At 31.5% G+C, this 19,248-nt stretch overlaps 1 protein-coding gene across 1 annotated transcript in view; it reads left to right on the top strand.

The window, feature by feature from the left end:
• Positions 1-3,229: 3,229 nt before the first annotated feature.
• Positions 3,230-19,248, top strand: part of LOC111028384 (noggin-2-like) — a 37,467-nt gene continuing 21,448 nt past the window's right edge. Inside the window, exon 1 of the mRNA XM_022307011.1 lies at positions 3,230-3,698. The gene's annotated coding sequence lies outside the window, so the exon portion shown is untranslated. The remainder of the gene's footprint in view (positions 3,699-19,248) is intronic.

Genomic DNA, 19,248 nt, shown 5'->3' on the forward strand with positions numbered 1-19,248 from the left:
TTCTTACAAATCCCAAAAAATCAGTGTCTTATAAATTTATAAATTCTAATTCTAAAAAGTGAAATCCGGGTTGACTTCAATCCTAATGAACCTCCCTGTATTATCTCTATATTATATTATTATTATAAAAAGTAAAGAAAAATTTTTAATGTAAGTCATTCAATTGTATAATATTAAAACTCAGCCATTATATTTCTTTTCTCTTCATCCGAGACACAGCGCATTGGAAATAATATGTTTACTTACGTATGTGCACATTTTTCATACTTGGATATTGTCCAAGCAGGATTAAGAGTAAAAAATAAATATAATTTTATTGCACATTACTTGGTCAATAACCAGACTTCATAATGTGAATACTGTTGTGGGACTTTTACTTGACATGCTTTCCTACGCGTGCGGGCGTGGGTATTAAAATACTATATAATAATATTATACGATATTTCGTCTAAAATTAAACGCTATAGTTTCAAAGTGAAGTCGACGTATCAATAATATTATATTATTGTATTACATTGTGTCCTTCCAATCAGTATTATCCCACAAATGTCGAGTAAACGCATTCATGTTTAGTGTTAACGTTGTTTACCATCATCAGGTTATGTATATCGTCATCAAGATAATAATTTACGGTGTACACTGTACCTACAATGTATACTGTGCAACAGCCGACCGAACATAATATTATATCATATATCAGTCTGTCTGAACTCTGTTAAGAGCTGTATCAGCAGATGTATCGTTCATTTTTAAGATAACGTTTTTTTAAAGTTTTTTTTTTTATTTAGAGTGCACCGTTTTTAAATTTGAAAGCAAATCATAATTCAACAGTACTTTTTATTGATGTTTTCTGGTCGATATTCGATTAATAAATGACATTTTTTTTTTTTTGAATTTTTAGAAATGTATTATGTTCTTCTTATAAAACTATTAAAACGTTTCCCACAAAATCAATCGAGAGAGAGACCAACTGTAGAGCCTTTAGTAGTTTAGTGTGTTGTACACACAATTTGAGTCTCTGCAGAAACTCGAGTATATAGTATTAAGTACTAAGTATATAAATATGTAATATTAATAACATTTTGTTATAATCACTGACATAAATTATTAACTATAAAATATTGTTTTTGTTATTTTAGTATTATGTACAGACCTACAACACATATTATCGACTTAAATGTATTCGGAATGTGATCAAAAGGACTGACTTTATAGATTGCAGGTATCATAAAAGTTTTAGTATGGTTTTTAATATGTTTGAAAGTTTGGCGTTAAAAGAAGATTCTATGCCGTGGTTATGTTTAAGGATGAATGAGTTTAGTTTAGAGTAATTTGAATTACACAATGCTTAAAAGTTATAAATTATAATATAAACTCTATTATTTTACATGATTTCAATGACTTTACACCCATTTGTCAATTTAATGGTTTGACTTAACTCATTTTGTTTATGAGTTCTAGTACCCTAATTCCTCTTTATCTAAATTGATTTATGCACCGCGAATGACTTATTAAACTATTGCTTTGATTTAACTATAATATATCTATAGTATCTAAAATTTTACAATTACTTAAATAAATTCAACCCAAAATTAGCTAATAAATTCATATAAATTGAATAATACAATTTATTCTTTTGTAATGGAAGCTGAAGATTGATATATATTCCGCTATAAAAACCCGCAATAATTTAAAATCATTAGAATAGTCAGTGCATGATGTTACTAAGTGATTGCTGAGAAAAAGTTTTAATAATATATGTACGCATACAAAGGTAAGGAACTTAGATATTAAATGAATAAAAAAAAAGGTAAGAAATCCACGGATATGTACTTTAAAAAAAAAAAGAATTTGAATGGGCTATAACTCAATGTTCAAATCTTAAAGGAGACAGAAATCTATTCCAATAAGCAAACTACAACTATAAGTTAATAAAATTAAAGATTATTCAGATGTTTTTTGAGGTTTACTGGAAAAAGTATAAAAATTTATTTATTTTTTTATAAAATATAAAAAAAAGAAAAAATGAAGTGAAGAACACCGGAACACTCAGACTAATGCATTTTAAAATGCAAAAACAAATTAAATTATAAATAAAAAATGATGTTGTAGAGTGGAAGCGAAGATTGCAGTTTATATTAAATACCAAACCGAAAAGAATGTATTTACATAGGTATACAGACAAAAACATAGATAAAATAGGATTCGGGGGCGAATGTATAAAAAGTGTATATAAATCAGAGAACTTTTATTGAAGGTTTAAAAAAAAATGTGAATTCGTCTAAATTAAACTGAGAAGGTAAATGCGTATTTTAAAGCAAAAACAACTACTAAATTAACTCTAAATGTATGTTGTGTTACAGCAGCGGTCTACATATTGGGAATAACTATTTCAAAAAAATGAGTCGGTAAACATAGTTTCTAACTCTTAAACAGGAATCAGAGGATATCGGCGTATAAGCAGCACTTTCCTGATCGAAAAACTGACCCACAAACCTTATACTTCTCGCCTCATTTATATAAGGTATTAGATATTACCTAATAATAAAATATATAATATGTATATAATAGATGGCTAAATAGTAAATATTATCGTGTTAATATATTTTACTGTTATAAATTATGTTGTTTTAATGTTGTATATTATTCTTTCGGATTGTATTCCGGTTCATTAATTTAAAAAAATGCATCTCTCGTGCCGTATAGGTTATACCAATCATATTATTTTCATTGCGCGTTATAATAATTTAATAATATTATTATATAACACATACGATATAGGTACCCATGTATGCGTACTCGCGTCCGTTTTGACGGTTTTCGCTTTGGTGGCTCTCCGACCAACGATTTAACGCTCGTTAAACGTTTTGAATAATAATAATAATAATAATAATGATTATAATAACGTGCCGGTCGTGTGTTTTTTATTCTCTCTCGGCCGTCGTCTCTCACAATCATCTTTCTCTCTCTCTCTCTCTCTCTCTCTCTCTCTCGTCTCGGACATCGTCTGCACACACACTGACACGGGTAGGTGTTATATTATTATATTTGTCATTAATGTCGGCGGAGGCGCCTGCCGGGAAAAAAAATTGTTCCACGATGGGGGCCCCGCGCCGGTGGGGGCGGAGCCGAATCGGCGCGGGGGCGGACACGGGCCGGCCGACCGGTGCCGACCGGGGACGAGCCGGCGGCCGAGCGCCTGGCGCCAGAGTACTACGGCACACCGGCCCAGGGCGCACACACTGTTTATACGGACGACGTACGCGCGCGCCACACGGTCGATCGGAAACGTTTTTCGTACGAGTCGGATTACGAGCTTTTTTTTTATTTTTGAACACAAAATATTATAATATTCAAATATTACCGTCGAATCGGTTTTTTTTTTAATCTTCTCTCCGTCCTTCTCTACCGCCGTCAATCCGTTTCGAAATTAACTGCTGCGCGGTCGACGTCGATTTCGGTCTGTGTTTCGAGTTTATTATTATTATTGTTATTTTAAATAACCGTCGAGTTCTCCTTGACAAAATAAACCACCAAAAAAGAAAAAAACGTACGACTGTAGCTGTGAAGACGGACGGATCTTCGGACGATTTTCCGCCGGTCAATCGAGTGCGTTTTCCAAATCTCAAATTTCTCATATTTTTGGATCAACGGACCATGTGCCCTGAGAAAAATTGTCACAACGACCGACGTTAAAGGTACGATTATTGTACAATGTTTTTTATTCCGTTTGATGACATATTACTTGTATAATAATAATATTACCTAAATATAATATATCTAGATAGGTACCTCATACCTACGTTGAAATAATATGATCAACAGTCGATAAGGTTCATCTGACCAATATCTATACTGTTGGTCAACAAATATCCCATACGATTATACGAGGTCAATATTTTAATTTTAAAAATACCAATTATTGCCCAGATTTAATATGTTACATGGATAATACTGTCTAGTATTATATATTTAAATTATAACATTTATAACTAAAACGTTAAGGACGGGGCGTTACAAATTTACGAAGTTCAGCAGCTGTATGATATTGGATGTGTGCTGTATGTTTAATCGAATAAAAATATGTTAAGACGCCAACGGTATATTATACAAAAGAATTTGTTCGGTGACAGTTTACCTTGAACGTACCTATAATGTAAGTACTTGCGTTGGATCTGTTTGATAACTGTAAAAAAAAATATATATTATATTCTCACCTACGCTCGTACACCCAAGTATTCGTTAAGGTATGATAGATACATATTTTTGAATCAATATTTTTTACTATGATATTGTGTATAGCGTAAACAAACTCGTGTAATATTGTATTCGATTTAAATGGACGCGCGTTGTGTACTAATAATTGACGTATATTTGAAAAAAAATTGATTTTAAAAATGATGCATGTTTTAGATTGGATGGGTATATTTATGTAGTTACAAGTAGTTTACTAATCCAATATTTAGAACCCACGTGCTAGTATATTATAAATAAAAATTGCTTTGTCTTATTTATTTAAAATATTTAAACTATATATATATAGTAAATAGTATGTAGTATGTATATATATATGGCGTATGGATTTAAATGAGCAGTATTAAAACAAGTAATAAAATATTATACTAATCATAAGAAAATAGTTTGTGTGCTTATAGTTAGATTTAACGGTTTTGTTTTGTGAGATTACAATAGCAATCTATTATGACGTATAATATAATATATTGAACTGCAGTTTTCCTATTTTTACCGCCACCGCAGCCTGCAGGTCCCATTGATAACGCTTATAGTTAAGTATGCCGTTCATAAAATATCATAATAGACGTATTATCAGGTCAGTTAACTTGTACGTCGGGGGGATTCATTTAAAATCACATTTATCCCATATATACTTATATCATATGCCTATACGCGAAGTGCTCAATACAGTAATAGGTAGGTTATACGTGCACATATAATAATAATATATATAAGTATATATTGATATTGTTGCCTCGACTCGGAGACAATTTTAACGACAAACAAACTACAACAATGGCACGTATCGGTGCAGAGTACACGCATTCCGTACATATATGGTTTTCGACGCGTCGTCGATTCAAACACACGCGTGCACATATATTGCAAATTGTTTACAAAGCAGTGTTACTGCAGATTATTATAATAGCCGCTGGGACACTGCGAAGCGATATTGCAGCTCGCCGTCGATAAAAACAACGGCGGCGGGTAAAATAATAATAATAAAAAAAAAAAATGATATTTCGACACGAATAACGAAGCGCGTAAATGCCGCCGTAGGTATACTCGAGCGTTATTATTGTAAACGTGCGACGTCAAAATATAGTGAAATATACCTATTTCATATTGATAATGTAACACAATATTGTGGAACTCGAATCGTTCGAAAGTTCGAATCCCCCCCCCCCACACACAGCAAGTTCGGATGGCGGAGCCCGTCGCCTCGATTTATTGTGTATCGTTCGTCACGATAAAAATATAACATATATTATAATATCGCTTCCATCGTTTTATATATAGGTATGTAGTACCTGCAGTACACTCCGACGAAAATAGTGTGCAGACGTTATACATAGGTATAAAATTCCAAGTATGCACTATTACGTGACCGAGTTTAATGGGGACCAATTTGTCGGTCGGCAACCAGGTAATTTCGAGTAATCCGACGCCTTGGCGGTACGGTCACGTTTTAATGCTCCTTTTATTGTTATAATATTATATTTGTGTGAGTGTATGTAATATATGTGTAGATACATGCCTGCGTGTGTGCAGTGTAATTTTTTTATTTCGCCTCAGCTGTATAATAATAATATATGTCTTTTACACACAAAAAAAAAACCCAGCTTGGACGAATTTAGGCAGTGATGGCCTTTGTGCTGCACGTTAACCGCTGCGTATAAAATATTATATATATATGAGAAGGGGTGACCAGGTAAACTGTCAACAGAAGTTATCCTCCTTTTTTATAATAGATTTTTTTTTTTATTATTTAATATTATTATTATTATTACCATTATTGTAGTGATGTAGTATTTGCGTCACCCAAGGGATGTATGTGCAGCAGGTTCACTTGGACCGTGTGATTAGCGTGGGAATAACAGGAGCATGAATAGTCACAATAATAAATAATAATAATAGGCGCCTATATAATACATTACATGAGTATTATACGAGGCACATCGACGTTGATGAAACAGGGGATCGTTTATAATATTTGAGGGTATGGTAAGTCCATGTATAAAAAATAATTTCAAAGACATAAATACATCCCTTTTAAATAGATTAATGTCATTTATTCATAATTTTTATAGACCTATCACCAAAATGGTTGCTATAGTGTAGTGACTTATTGTATCATTTTAATACTATTTTTATTTCAATACGATTTATAAGGATTATAGATGCTTTTCACCTAAGAATAATATACATACCTACAACTAAATGAAAAGCTGTATTTTAAAATGAAAAATATATATAAAAAAAATAACTAATAAGTAATTTAGTAAATTATAACTATATGAATTAAACATTATCTTATTATTAAATAAATGACCAACACCTATTATAAACGTATAACTCAGAACTTTCGTGGTAGAAACATTGGAACTGTTACCGGATTTCACTTATTTAGTCGTAATCGTAGGTATTAATTAAAAATATATTGTAACTATATTTTGCCAAACGTTTGTGTAACTATTTTTTGATCGACTGATAAATTAACTTTTATTTTATTCCATCTTCAATTGCCTATGGTATTTTATTCATAACATTTAGTGGATAAAATATAATTAGTGGCTATTAACAAAGTCATAGTTTTATATCTTAAACATTAAAATGTTTACACTTTCAGTTTTAAATGTATTGTATAGGTTAACTTATAACATTTTTCTTGAATAATCTACTATTTTATATTTTAAACAACTTACTCAATAATTGTGTGTTGTACTATATTGTTATAAAAATAAAGTTTACGTACCAAATATTTCCAAGTAGATACTTATAGTTTTAGACATAAAATAAATTCAGTTATTTTGAAGTTAATTACATCTCTATAATAATATGTTTATTGGAATAATATATTGTATATTGTACCGTCAATGAAAATATGACAAATAGGTTTATAAAATAGGAAAGAATTATTATAAATCTCGAAACATGTCTAGAAGTGGAAATACAATTATGTAATATAATAAAACATAACGAAACGATAAACATGTCGTTAAAGAGAATCACCCTGTATACAATATTTTCTAATTTACCCATACCGTTTTACAGTCGAGCGTACAAGCCAATTTCAAATGAGCGCGCCGTAACTCATAAATCACCCACGGCAGACGTAATTTAAAAATTATTATTATATTGTGCTTCGTCCCGACGCCCATCGTGGAGCAAATCGGATGATGATTATGATGACGATGATGATAATGATGATGATAATGATAATAATAATAGTAATAATAATAATATTTCATTGGCCTCGAGGAATGATCGATTTGCATTCAATTATTTATATATATATAATATTACATAACACACACATACATAATATGTATATATTGTATTTATATGCTTATATCAAAAAACGAATTTTCATTTTCAACAACGAATTTCTAGAAATATACCCTGACAGTGTTCCAATTTTCGGTTTATTATTATTTTTTGTTTTTTCAAAACTCGTCACTCGGCCAGCAGGCGGGTTAATAATAGAGATTGGCCAATTGTTTCTGGCACCACTTAATAACCATATGTGTGCACCCCATCCGGCAGCCTGATTGATATTGACGTGTGAATCCTAATTGACAAACCGACAGATTTTCAACAGTTATGTTAACAATAATATCCGGTGTGCCGGAGGTCCTAATGACAAAATAATATTACACAGGGAAACTTATTTTAGAATGCACCTTTTAGTTTTCGAAAATAACGCTGACTGTTATTTCGCCGTATAGAAAGTTAAGAAAATAAAACTACCACTTTAAACTAGACATACCTTAATACCTATACGTATTATGATTATTATGGTTCCACAAAGTCATTTTTATTTTTTTACTCTCCATTGTGCAAATATACGTATGTATGAAGACAATTTCAATTGTTCATTTTCTCACTGTAATTTACAAAAAAATTACAATTACGTTTTCCATTATATTATATATAATTCACTGGAACAATACTATTATATTATTATTTTATGGTATAGTCAGCAATACATTTTATTTGCGTAGGTAAGATAATAAACATAACTTTTTTATTTCACTTCTTATATTTATTATGGTTTTTCAAACATAAACACAAATACTTTGTTTATTACACATGTAGGTATAGTTTGTCGAAGAGAGTCGAAAATATTGTCGTCTATAATAATAAAAAAATTGCTTGGTCGTATAATTTAGAAAGACATTTATTTAAAAGTACCTACGCATAGCGTTCATAAGGCTGCATGAAAATCGGCAAACAATTTATCGGGTTGGAAATACGTTTTCAACGGCGCAATTGCACATAGACGAAACTCATCGCAGATTCGTATACAAATGTAATTGAAACTTTTAACATTTTATAAGTAATATACATATTATATACCTACATGCTCCAGTGGGAAGACGTAAACAATACCTATAAATCAACCGATTAATTATGAAATTGTGATCAGTGTGGTCCTGTGTTCTAAAAAATCTGTTATTCAACTAGGTACTGTAGTGTATAAAAGCACCTGTATTGTACGTTTTATTATTCTAATTAAATTTTTTTTACCGTATTTAAAAATGTTTGTTAAATCTATTTTATTATGATGTATTAAATGTAAATAAAAGCCTTAGGTATCTCATATCGTTAAACACAATGCGTATAACGAGTATACCTATACATGTGGTTCAATTTACAGGTGTGAAAGTGTTTCGAATATAAACACTCTAAACCCGTAAACAGCCGTTTAAAAAAAAAAATAAACTATTACCGTCCACATATATTGTAATATATATAGACTGCCGGTATCTACCTATATGTATTGTAATTTATTTATAATATTATGATTATGCGTAGTCGTAGTCTGTCCAAATCACCGTCTGAGATCGGTAGTTTGGCACAAACGAAAAACGCGCGCGCACAGAAACGTCGGTTTCCTTCTCGGCCGCCGTAAAACACCGCGGGTAAACGTAGGTATTTATATATTTATATTATTATTATTATTATTATTATTATTATGTATACGGGTATTTTAATACGTAATAATAATAATATAATGATGTACATAATATACATATATATACACGTATAATGAGGTCGTTATTATACGATGACCGCGACGCGTCGACCGGACGAGTTTTTCCAGCGGCAATAAAATTCGAATTAAGCGCGACGCGCCGCGAGATAGGGTTAGAAAAGGATTAAAAAATAAATAAATAAATAAATAAAAAATATCACATATTTTTTAAGGAGTCTTTCTCTCTGCGTGTTCCATTCATGACTTCCCACGGAGCCTCGGGGTCGTTTCCATTCATGCCCGGTGAACGCACACATACATAATATTACACATATAGGTGTATAATACGAGAGCGCGTGGGCGCCCACGTTACCTACGTTCGCCGCCGCCGCAGCAGCATACCGTTCCTAAAATTAATAATAATAATAATAATAATGAAACGGAAAAATCTCATAAATTCGTGTCTCGGAAAGGCGTTTTGAACAAATCGTCTGCGTATATTATACAACGCACGCACGTTCGTGGAGTGATTTTTTTTTTAATTCATTTTTTTTTTCGCGTGCGCGATCCGATCCCGGTAGAGGCGAGACGAAAACACACGACACACAACACTCTCTTTCTGCGCGCATACACATGATAATCGCTCGAGACATACGCGACAGTACGTTCACCCATATTATATAGGTAGGTAGGTACTAGGTATAGGTACCGCGATAACGGTATAATATATACCTACTGCGAAAAAGAAGACGACGACGACGACTGTTGCTGCTGTGACGTTTACGTTGTTATTATTATTATTACTATTATCACATGTCGAGACGAAACGATACCGGTAGAAAAAAAAATGCATTAAATCGTCGCCGTCGCAACGATAGCAATACACATTTTGATAAAAAAAAAAAATACAATAATAACAATCATAATCAAATCTCCGGGAGTTATTCAAAATGATTTATCCGATTTCCAATGTTTAAATATATTTTTGATTTTAAGTTTCGAGTTATATATTATACGATGCGATGCTTTTAATAAAATAATAGTACCGTAAATCATCCTAATAACAAACTCCTTAGAAGTCAGTACAATGGAAAATCACAACGATTCTGTACAATATTTTAGTCTTCCTATAACGGAATCTCATCCTTAATAAAACAAAATCTGTAGTTAGTACCGGGTTATTTCGTAATAAAATGGTTTTACATATATATTTTATTTTGTATGGCTTCCTTCGATCGATCGATTACAACTTCAAATCGAAATTCAAATGCATTCCAATATAATATATATATGTTGTAATAATTGACTACGGCAGAGGTTCTCAGCCATAGGCACACCAAAAAAAAAAATTGAATAATGGTGGAAAACTGTTGAATTTATTTAATTTAAAACTATTCGTTCGGAAAATATAAAAAATGAAAACTCAACCATCAACTTATCTTATAAAAATTGAATACATAAAATGTAGATTACAGAATACTATATGTATATAGTGATATGATAGGGTAAATTTATGTGATACGATTTCAAAAAATGAGTTCAAAAGAAAACAACTTATTATTTTTCGTATGGGTATAAACCAAGATGAGCGATTCTCTGAGACTCTGACTACGGTAAATTGTGCAGCTCCTCTGTGCAAGCCCACCCATGGGGGTAAGTGAGTGGTATCTTTAACACGTCATGTGCCCGAAAGAAGTATAGTCACATAGTCAAGTATGACCTATATATAAAGCTAGGTGCAAAGTTTAGGACGTTTAATTTGAACAGCCCTACATTGTACTGTATTTCAATTGTGTGTGTGTGTGTAGCAAACGCGCGACAGTGGCAGATTTGATGAACGCTCATAACGAACTGCTTAATTGCGTTATAACATTAGTATATTATAATAATATGCATAATAATGCATTAATGTGCGTCGTGATTTTATATTTACTTGTTGGGCGACGCGTGTACAATAATATAATAATATGTGTGTGAGCGTGGAAAAAAAATAGTAAGCAGCCGACTTGGACGGAAGTGTTGATGTAGTAGTAATATGCACGAAAACATATTATTATATATTATGATATATCTAGTGAATAAACTAAAACGATTAGAACACCGGAGTCCGTACTTTGTGCGTGTGCCGCGGTGGCGACGGTGTGTCGCTGGTACACGTGCACGCGTGTAGATTTTTTATGATAATGATGATAGTAATAATAATATCATAAACATGATTTACGATCGTTTGCGAAATCTGTAACGCGGTTTCGGTAGGTAGCCTATAACGATATGGTATATAATATTGTAATATAATTATATATAACACTGGCGCGAGATTCGCAAGTTCTAACGTTTCCTGAAAAATTCACGGCCGACACGTGGTAATATAATATTATTAATATTGTAATTCACAATACTTTTTATAGCTGCAAACGGCCACACGTGTTATTCCATATATTATACGTACAGAATAATAATAATAATAATAATTATAATAATAGTAATAATAAAATGTTAAATGTTATGGGGTGCTCGTCGTGTATGCGGGCAATAGGCCAAACGTCTATGATGTCGGCGCCACTCGCGGAGACTTCAATAGTATATACGAACGGAATTCGCTAGATTATTCGATATTTTTAACCACTCTTGTGAACCCGAACCGAAAACCGTGATTTATTTTGGCATGACTTGCTTTTAAATTCGCGGTCAATTTGTTTTGCTTTAATAAATATTAATTTTTAACTTTCTACATACCCGCGATTTCGGAACGACGAGAGTAAACAAACGGAAGGACACACAACGAACCAATCGAGTCAAATTATAATAACCATAATAATAATAATTTTATTTCAAAACTTCATCTACTAAATTACACTATTAAGGGTATTGCAAATGATCAATTATTATTTCGACCAAAATGTACAATATTTTGTAAAACGTACTGATGGAGCTAGTAATGTGTTTATACTTTTTGAAACTAATATTAATTTGTTATTATGTCTACTTGATATAGGCCACTTTCTTAAAACTTCATTCCCCAACTCGTTTATATATTAGGTTTGAATGTTTAAAGTTCGTGAAATTTTAAACGTTGATTATTTGAAATTGAAATTAAAAATGTTGGCTGATCGATCTCATGTTAAATCTTATTTTATCGATATATTAACGAAATCAAATCGTTTTTCAAAAGTATGACTGTATAATTCAGTTAATCGGTATTATTGACTAGCGACTGCAAAATATTGGTACATTGAATACATGATTCCTTTCCTTAACATTTTAAATCAGAAAAAACTATTAAAATGAGATTTTCATAACACTGTTTCCTAGGAAATAAAACTGATTTTTGTGCTTAATGTTTTCATATTATTATTAGTTTCGCATTTTTTTTTTTTACATGTCGTGTTATAATACTCTTAGTTTGCAACTATATAGTGTGAGGTAAAAATAATAGCAATTAAAATGTGCAATATCGATTATTATTTCGATGTCGGTATTCTATAGCTACAGACTAAGTAGCGAGTTAAAAATGTTTATTATACAAAACATATTATGCATTACAATATGACAGAATTTCAATTATTTAGCTGCAAAAAACCATTGCAATATACACAAACGACTCAGTTCAATTAAGGTCAAAAAGTGCGAAAGCCGATAAATCGTATAAGTTAATAATATGACTACACTCGCAGTATATAATTTATGTTGTGATTATAATTTTAATGACAATATGTGTACATTATTATTACTTATTGAAGAATAAAATAAAATGTAAATATTATAATGAATTATCAATGTATAATGAAAAAAAAAACCGTAGGTACCTACATTGAGAGAGCAAAATAAGGAAAACACAATATTATAATGTAATAAGTAATAACATATTTCCATGTATACATTTTGCGAGTGAGTCATTGCGTATCCACCTATATATATATATAAAAATATATTATGCATATAATAATAATATAATGTAATATGTTTATTATGTTTATCCTTGAATTAATACATTTCTAATCTTATTTTTTTTCTTTTTTAGTCATTATAAAATAGCTACTTAGGTTCTGAACGGAAAACGTAATAAAATTCCACTTTTATTCATTCTGGTTCGGCTGTTGTGACATTGACTGCCGTGAATAAAATCGTCTTGCGAACGTTTATATTATTTTATAACTGATGAGGATAATCAATAAAGAAAGAGTTAACTAAATATCTTGAGAGTAAAATATAACGTTACTACAGCCTTAAAACCGAGTGCAGTAAGATACAGAAGTGCAGTGCAAATATGTAATAGTTAGTATATTTTCCGGCGGGTCGATTTTAGTTCGATTGGAAAATCAAAAAGCCTAAGACAAATTTAGTCTGTAACTTAGTCCATAAAAACTTTGCAATACGTTTTTAAGGCAAATTTGCTTTTGAATCTGACGTTGTATTATTTTTTTGCGCTTGATGCTCTAACTTAATAGCCATATAATATCATTCAGAATAATTGACTCCATATATGAATCTTTTAGAGGTAATTTGTATATTATTATTGTTGAATTCTGCGCCTGCCGAGTACGATTTTGTGGTAGGTAAACATTGAAGTATAGTCATCAGACGATCGTCTCTTAGGTGATAACAACAATAAAAGGGAAAACTAGAGTTGGGTCTTGAGATATTTGATCTCCTAAGTTAAACACGCATTGAGTCGACGTAGTAATTTGAGAATACTTGAATTGGGCCCGCAATCACACCACTCACACGGCAGGTACTCGTTGTAATATTTAATCTTAAACAACCTATATTTACTATAATTTATTATTCACTTAATTTATACTTAATTTCGAACTCAGGCATACATCCATGCAAAAAAACAAAAGAAATTTAAGTATTAAGTTCTATTAAGACGATGAACATGCTTTGTCTTACAAATACAGAATTTACCCGACTAAATTTTGTGAAATATTTGTCATTTAAATGTTTTCCCTATTATAATTAAATTTCTAATTTTATTTAAGTAATATATTGGGCATATTCAAGCTATTTAATATAAATATTAAGAGAAAGAAAAATTGTATATTTATTTTACACATCAAAGTAACAAAAAATAAAACTTTTGGGAAACTTTCCAGGCAACCTCCAAGTGGCGTGTAACGCAGCTTAACAATAATAACCCAAACAAGTTTTCCCAAATTAATAGGCTTGGATCCAACTCGCGCAGTGTCGGAAATAACATAACTTGGGCAATTTTTGAAATTTGGGTTATCCCAATAAAATACTAGAGCTAGCTATTACTTACTATATGTACTTCAAATTATTATGTTCCACTCGATTGATTACACGCATATATATATTTTATATTATACTGCAGTCCGCAACAAGCACTCGATTCAAAATTATTATATTGTACACTTGTACGGTTTCGTCCACTAGGTTTATAGGTATATTGAACAAGTTTAAACAGCTGATTTATAGTAGGCACTAGGTACATAATATATTATTGTCAACGATATTAATTTCAATCCAGCTATATATTATTATATTATTGTATTACCCAAAACCGTAACTAGAAATCGATCGACGTCCGTTTTTTTTAACGGGTACCTACCTACATCAAACGTATTTATATAGCTTGGTAGTGTATATTATTGCGTTGTTATTATTATTATTATTATTATTATTATTATTATTATTACCATTTGGTGTATTATAACTTACGAGTGTTATTCAAATCCACCACGCATTCCTCAGACAGATATAATCGGTATTCTCTCGCGGCCGAGTCTTCTTTACAGCCAAGCGTTTTTATAATAATATATAGGTACCGTACAACTGGTACCCCCCTATTTTTTATTTCACCGATCAGTTATCGTCTCGGTTTATTTCTGTTGCACGCCGCCACGTTTTCGTGTTAAAATGTTATAACAGTATCAAGCAGGTATGTTACATACGCTGCACATTATAATACGTGAAAAAAATAAAACGTGAAATAGGTCGTCTGTGCGAGATAATATTTTAATATTATATTATAACAACATAATGTTAGACGACGCACTTTTTATCAGCAATTCTTCGCCGATCTTCCCCATTTCGTGTGATCAAGGGGATTCCGTCTGTTGTCTACGCAGAGTCGATGCGGTTAAGTGCACTGAGTGTGGTGTGGTGCAAGGAAATTTTTCAGGAAATTTGTTGAAATCGTATATAAATGTGTAGTCGTAAAATTATCATCATCATTATTATCATATAGCTACTAACAGTGGCGTAGGTATAGATTATTAATAGGGGGGAGGGGTCGACTTTAAGTTATTAGTAATAGACTCAAGTGAAAAAAAATAAATACAAATATAGGAATATTAATAAAATACTTTCACTATGTGTAAAGGGTCAACAATTACATCTCTATAAATACTTAGAAGATCAGCTAGTTCAATAAGTCGTTCTTGACAAATACGTCTTTAAGCCCTTCAATGTAGAATAGGAAAGTTCTGCACTTGCAGTGAAAACTGTAAGAGTGGCTAACATTTTAAGAAGAGTATAAATGAGAGGAAAAAACGGTTCATCACACTTTTTCGATGTTTAAATTGCATGTAAGTCATCACTTTTTTCTTCCCACTTCTTTGACCATAGTTGATACTCATTAACAGATTTTCAAGTTTTTCATTTAGCACATACATCATAGATTTCTGACAATTTTTTTTTTGCATCATTTTTATTTTTCATACATTTTGGCAGTAAGATTTAGAGGTTCCCGATCTTTTCACGATGGTTAGAAAATCTGGCTGCTAGTTTGCTGGTTTACATGGTCGAGAAATGGATAATAAACATTTAATTTAAAATATATTTTAGCTGCCTCTGCAGGATTATTGTTTTTTCCTTTTTGTCTGTTTGTGATTCTAGGTGCTGTAAGTGATTCTATACCTAAAATTCTTTAGAATCTGTCACAATTTTTAAAATTCCTCATCATTTTGTAAGTCTTGTAGTGTTTTTTCAGTCCAACAGGTTACACGAAGAGAAACCAGGTTAGAGTGATGAGTAGCTCCGGCTGAATCTGCTACACCCGCGACGCGAATAGTCTAAAAAAATTTTCTACTGTATTTCATTTTTATGCTGAGGACAAAAATAATAAATTTCAGATCCTTCCAGGTGATTTAAAATATTAATAACCATTTGCTACCTATACACATTTTTAAATCATATATTTTAGCACCTTTTTTTACGATTATAAAGTCAATTATTATAATAACACTACAATAATATTATCATTTATATTATTGACTAGATGTTTGAAGCATCGTTTTTCTAGTTCCAGTGGATAAATGCCACTATGAATGTACCGGGATGTCGTGTGTGTGTGCAGGGGACTTGCAGGGGAACGGTGACTATACAGTACACATAATATAATTGCAATCTGGCTGCAAGGACACTGCTGCTGCTACAGTTATTATTATGTATAGGTGCCTATATCTGCTGCACTTTATAGTTTATATACACCTATATAGATATATCGTGTGTGCAATATACGGACCGGACGCACTCTATCGCCGGGACGACGATGCAGCGAAGGGAAAATAACAACCGACTCGGTAAAAATATATCATAAAAAAATAATACAAAGTCGTAGGCTTACGGTACGTTTTATGTATACGAGAAAATATTATGTTATTTACTAAATACTATATTACTAAATACTATTTACGTGCATAATATTATAAATTATAATATATTGATATACAAGCGGCGCGTTGTTGTTGTTGTTATCCACCGTCTCACTCGAACGATGTCAATACTACTACTACTACTACTAATAATAATAATAATAATATAATATGCGTAGTATCGGCGCGCATATCACGGAGGGACCCGTCCTACGAAACAACCCATATTCGTCGGTACAGTACGCCCATATGGACTGGAATGTAAATTCAAACCTAAAAAAAAGGGTGGGATGACGATATCATTATTATCATCATCATTTTTTTTACTCTCCAAGAAAGTTTTATGGCATGTGCGCAGTGTATAGTCGGTGGCAACATTTTCAAGATATCTCCTTTGCATCGTCGATGTATAATTGAATGGAGGCGATGCAGTATTCGCCCTAATCACTATCAATTCCTTTTAATCATGCCTTTATTGAAATTTTGGGCTTTAAAATTTTTAATCTAAGAATTTGTATGAAAACACTAAACCTCGCGGTTACCCTGATAGGTGCCTCATCAACTAGTGGATAATTATTTATTATTATTACCTATTTAATAAAAAATACAATTTTTAAACAAGTATTAACTCAACGTGTCAAATAGGTTCTTGATTTGTTTTCATGCTGAGTTATAGGTAAAATGATAATATTTTTGGATATTTAATAATAGTAATAAGGTATACAAATTCCTTAAAAAAAAAATATAGCTAGTAAAAATACAATGAACATATTATACAATATTATTAAGATTAAATATAATTTAAATATTTAAAATGCATATAACATTGATATAATTTCTGGGTTAACATCTAAGCATAAGAAAATTATTGTAATAAAAAAGAGGTATTTTTTGATAGGAATATAATTTTTTGAAAAAGTATTCTAAGTAGGTACGATGAATCTATTACCATAAAGTTGACCATCAAAGAATTCGAAAAATATACTTTTGAAAAAAAAGTATTTAAAAAGTTGGAACTCGGAGTGCTATATACTCGTATTAGCCATGTCCGGTAAACGAAAACTATCACAACCATAATGAAAATAATAACATAAAATAGGTAGGTGGTACTGCAACTATAATTGTGTTTCAATAGTTATTTAATTCGCAAACACTAAAGACACATTACAATATTATCGCTTGCGAGCTCCGCGATAATCGCTAATCATAATCTGTACAAAATTTATAATAATTATATAATATATGTATTATCCAGATAATATGGTGACAACATTAGGTGTAAATGATCTACACACGCGGAAAATCTGTGCGAGAACGATCGATTTAGCTCAGTTATTTTGTCTTTGCTCGACGATTGTTGACGCCTATACGTGCACACAGTCGCATGCCACAGCTACGCGATATCGCCGACACTGCAACGACTGTCGAACACAAAATATTTATCTAATAACATATGATACTGGGTGATTGTTTTTACAGTAAACACCTCGCCGTTATCTCGACATTTTTGAAAATATATATAAGCGGATACTCTTTCATTTATGCGATTCGAAGACGTCGCGATATATTGATCACAATTTAATTACCTACATATTCCTAAACGACGTTTTCACGACTCGTGTATTTCGATGTACAAAAATCGGTTTACAACTGAGTAATCTTAATTGCTATGAGTCTACAAGATGATGAACTGTATATGCTTACATTTGTCTATAGGTACCAGTCCCTGTGATATCACACCAATTCGCTAAGCCATATGAATTTGGAGAAGATTATTAAAACACTATATCTATACAATTTCACATAATACTTAAACACGCATGTGTCCACATACTATTCTGTTTCGAGTAGGTACGTCTTTTTATATCAGACAATATAAAGTGTTACCTAACCTAAGTAACCTACAAGGCATATAGTGCGTGTGTACTGACGAAACAACGCTGCAGTTTTCCTAGCTCTGTACGTTATACCTATCTATTCGATATGTAATATTGTATATTTTGTGCTGTGCCTACAGCAAAATCATAATATTCTCAATAATAGGTATTAGTTTAAGCAGTAAAATGCAAATAATATCATATAATTCATTATTATAATAATCAATGTAACCCGATTGCAATGTCATAAGTCATAACAATCGACTGTTTACCTGCAGGCGCATTGAGTAATATCATGTTCAACGAAATCGGTTGCTTTCTTCTTATCACTCGTACCTATAACGTAATACAAGCCTTGTCCAAAATAGAAGGGTTACCTTTTATTGACCTCAAATAGTTGCATCTTCCTAAAAGCTTATTTTGGTAGTGTCTTAACTATAATAGAATATATTTTAATTTCATAATGCAATCGATATAGTCAAAAACACGGGGTACGATGAAAATATGTACTCGTATAAGTATTAATAACAATTTGTTG

Source organism: Myzus persicae, unplaced genomic scaffold, assembly GCF_001856785.1.
Source record: "Myzus persicae strain clone G006 unplaced genomic scaffold, MPER_G0061.0, whole genome shotgun sequence".
NCBI lineage: Eukaryota > Metazoa > Arthropoda > Insecta > Hemiptera > Aphididae > Myzus > Myzus persicae.